The sequence below is a fragment of the Fopius arisanus genome, unplaced genomic scaffold (assembly GCF_000806365.1).
Source record: "Fopius arisanus strain USDA-PBARC FA_bdor unplaced genomic scaffold, ASM80636v1 scaffold00114, whole genome shotgun sequence".
Taxonomy (NCBI): Eukaryota; Metazoa; Arthropoda; class Insecta; order Hymenoptera; family Braconidae; genus Fopius; species Fopius arisanus.
The window spans coordinates 277,392-281,680 of record NW_011887853.1 but is presented as its reverse complement, the minus strand read 5'-3'; positions in this window follow the sequence as shown (position 1 = coordinate 281,680).

Here is a 4,289-nt window from a genome sequence, read left to right as displayed (position 1 = left end):
TCCGTTGCAGAGATAAAAGGACAATCTCGTCAAAGTTGATATCTCGATTTTTGCGGGGGTGAGAGTGCGTACAACATTTTTTTTTCAAAAACATAGAAGTGACAATAACTATGATTTTTTCCAGAGTTCATTTGCAAATTTTTGATTGATTCCAATAGAGCCAATCATGGCGAAGAGAATGAAATAAAAAAAAACTGAATACCTTCATTAGTTTTGGAGATATTTCGAAAAAACGATTTATAAACAAATCACGATTTCTCAAAAACGGCTTGACCGATCTAGCAGAATTTTCATTGCATAGTTAGCCTCAACTCTTACCTACTATTTGACAAAATTTCAAATTTTTTTACCCACCTTTATCTTTTCTTAACTAAAAAATCACCCTTGGCCAGGGGGCACCACGCACAGACATTCTCAAAAACTTTTGTATTTTTACATTTCAGACCATTCTACATCGTTTCCAAGCAAAATTAGAATTTTTTTTTTCCGGTCGGGATCGGACGATTGCAATGCTTCCATTCGGAAGCAAAAAGAGGAAAAATGATTGAAAGGCGCTAACGAACGATATTGTTTGAAAAAGATCTACCAAGTTTACAAAAAATAATAAAAGTTATGCAGCTTACCATTGCTCTTCAGAAAATTGAGTGACAGCTAGATGCAATAGTGGGCTACATATTTTTCATTATTTTTCAGCAAACTTGGTAAATCCCTTTTAAATACTATCGATCTTTAGCGCCCTTCAATAATTTTTCCTCTTTTTTTTAAATTATTTTTTTCATGACCATTCAACTGCTTCCACAACACAAAATTGATCACAAATTTTAATGTATTTTAGTTTCAAAAGATCAGATTAAAAAAAAAGTCGACGTCCGATAGACAGTCCACTCGGGCCTCAATTGCATACTTATTTTCGAATAAGAATTGTATTTGTATTTGTATTAATTTCCTTTTTTATTGTAATAAAAATTCATGATTTTTTTCTAGAATAGGGAAATCAAGTAATTTCAACTCCGAAAATATGATACCCTTCTTCGCATTTCCAGATTCTACATACATTTCTTCCATTTTTCAAACCGGTATTTTCATAATTATTGGAAAATGAGTGAAAGAGTAGTAAGCAAATTAATAGACGTTGGTAATAATATTACTGATCAGTAAATTACAAAACTGAGTGTCTATTAACCATAGGACAGCAGCCGTACTTCTACTATTAATAACAACCGTACTTATTCACTGCAAATGCCGTAAATATCGTGTGACCTTGATTAGAAAATTATTCTTGAATAATTCTTCTCAAGTCAAGCTTCATGAATTTAATTATTGGAAAAAAATAATACAATTTATGGGAGGGCTTGTGAAAAGAAAAAAATGGGGGGGAGGGTGTGAATAATCTACTAGGGATGGTTCATAAATAATAAAGACGAAATATATTTCAGTTCACGGTAGATCCATCTCCACTTCCAGCTTCTCTGATTCCAGCGGCTCGTCACGTAGAGATTTAAATAATCACCAAGATGCAGGGGGTTGTAAATGCGATAGAATAGGAAATAAAAATAAAATATGGAATTGGCGGATACTTATTTTTAATTAATTAAAATGTCTCGATACAATGAATAAAAAACTAGAATGAAGTCCCATTAGGGTTGTTGTCGCGAGAGAGTCAGGCTTAACATTTACTACGCTCCGGGCGGATCTTCCGCTAAGCGGAGAATACGGGTTAGAATATAAACTTTTGCGGGTGTACAGTTCCACTCGACTCACGCACACAAGAATCTACCATTCATGGATACATGTACGCACAGCTAACGCCAAATGGTGCCAACCGTAGCGACCGCGCGTAGCGTGTTTCTGTTTTCATGTCTCTCTCTTTCTCACTCAATGTATTTATGTGCACCTGTGACGCCTAACCTGGCAGATTAAGGCACCTAATTTATTGTTATCGAGTAGGAGAGGACAATTAACAGAAATGTCGAACCAATTGAAGTATAAGGGGAGATTTGTGAACGCAAATATGCTTAAGAAACGGCAGACATTTTATGAGAACATGAATCGTGAAAAACGATAGAAAAGAAGTTCAAGAGCGTGTTACGAAATCGAGTGCTTGTACAGGTAGAAGAATTGTGGATGTGCCAATCCTTGGTGAATATTTAAAATGCTGTCACCGCGCAGAAATACTTTCATTGGGAAATATTGAGAGTGAAAAGCGAATGGCGTTAAACTCTATCGTCGCCATCGAATGCAAGAAGTGCGACAAAATGACAATTGTACAGGGAGAGAAATATTTAGTAAAAATTACGGAACTTTTCACGTAATCCGTAAGCGAGACTCATTCTCTGGTAGTTTTTGTAGGGATGGACGGGAATGATTCTGAAACTGTGAGGGATTTTTCTGGTTTGCCACCGAAAAAATACGAAGAAGTTACGTAATTTTTCCGGAACTAGTGAAATTTAACCAATATTTCATGAATTATTCTTGATCAGAACATAGAAAGTCTTGAAAGTTCAAGACTTTTTGTGTAACAGATGCGTAATTTTTACGGAACCGGATCCGTAAATTTTCACTATACCTACTTCGTCGGTTATCGTACATTTTCGGGTAAATCCGGTCTCACCGAAACCGCCCAACAGAGGGAAGTCACGCTGTGCCGTGTTGTTAAAACTGTGTGCCCAAATAATTTTTAAAAAACCGTAACAGAAGGATCGAGTGCGGAATTGTAAATACCATTATAATTATTTAACATTTCAATACAAGATAACCCAAGACGTTACTCCATAATCGGCCTTGCCTAACATTCCCTTCTACCACACCTAACCTCAAACACCCACCTGTTTTAGCGCACGACTGTAATAATTATTAATTGATCATCCTAATTACTTCGTTTAGAAAAAATCGTGAAATGTTCAGTTTTCAGTGAGGAAAATGTCGGTCATGAGGGTCTTATCTAACTTCTTGTTCACTATTTGTTTTTTGTAGACCACGTTTTCTGATTTATATTAAAGTAAATGAAAAAATTAAAGCTGGAAAATGTATGTTGTTGGTTAAAAAAAAATTCAGGGTTCGTAAAAATTACGGATCCTGTTCGTAAAATTCGGGGACGGGGGAGCGTCTTCTGCGTCAGCGAAGGGATGAGTCATTTTTACGGAACTCTCCGTAAAATTTACGTGGCGCAAATGGAAAATTTCTTTAGTGACTCGGACTTTTTCTTGAATTTGAGTTCGCTCGCGGAATACGTTTCGAAACGTAATTTTTACGTTTCTTTTCTGTTAAAGTTTACTGAATATTTCTCTCCGTGTACCCACTGCAAAAATACATAATACCCACAATTCTCATCAGCACGCTTTATGTTGTAATATTGATAATTACTAGTGTTTTATCATTTTTACTACATCACTAATTCATTCGTACCTTTCTTAATTGATTATGTATTCTCAAACCTCGAGTCAATTTTTCCTGAAATTGGGTATAAACTGTTAGATATTTATTGCAAATTCTGTTGTAATTTCACTTCAATTTTCCATGTTAAAAATTCGCAATCAATTTCAGATTCAACTGTCCATATAGTTAATTTAAAAAATATATTACTAGCAGTGTAATTTTTTTTCCAAAATCAATCTATACTATTTTATAATTGATTTTGAGTATGAACAATCGATTTTTTATTTCTATTTTTTATTTGTATAGCGCTAATTTGGGATTTTTTGATAGAGTTTATTCGTCTCTAGCTATAAATTAATCGATACTTTTGTACAATATTATAAGGGATTATAAAATTGGAAGAATGAGTTATTTTCAATAAAATGAACGATACGATTTCTTCCCTCCTTTTCCTCCTGTTCACAGGCGTCCAGACATTTGTAAAGAAATTTACCCTTTCAAAACATCTCTTTCGGAAACTCCTGATAATCCTGGATCCTCTAATAATCCTCAAAATGGATTTGATACTGCTCTAGGAAGTATCATTAATATTATCATTTCTTATGATATGAGATGGTCCGCTCGAGGAACAGGTAGGAAATACGACAGTTTGAATGGATACGGCGGCATCATTGGTTTTCCTGAGTGGAAAAATTCTGGATTTTGTAACAAGAAATCGTAAGTGCAACCTCTGTAACATTGGTCTGAACAAGGACGGTCACGATTGTCGTAGAAATTTTGGGGGCAGTGCCAAGGCAATGGAGGCTGATGTTGCGGCCCAGTTAGTAAATAAAAGTCAAATTTTGAAAGAAGTTGGACTTCAACCTAGGGTGATTATAGGGGATGAAGAGAGCTCAACGATTGCCAGTGTACGT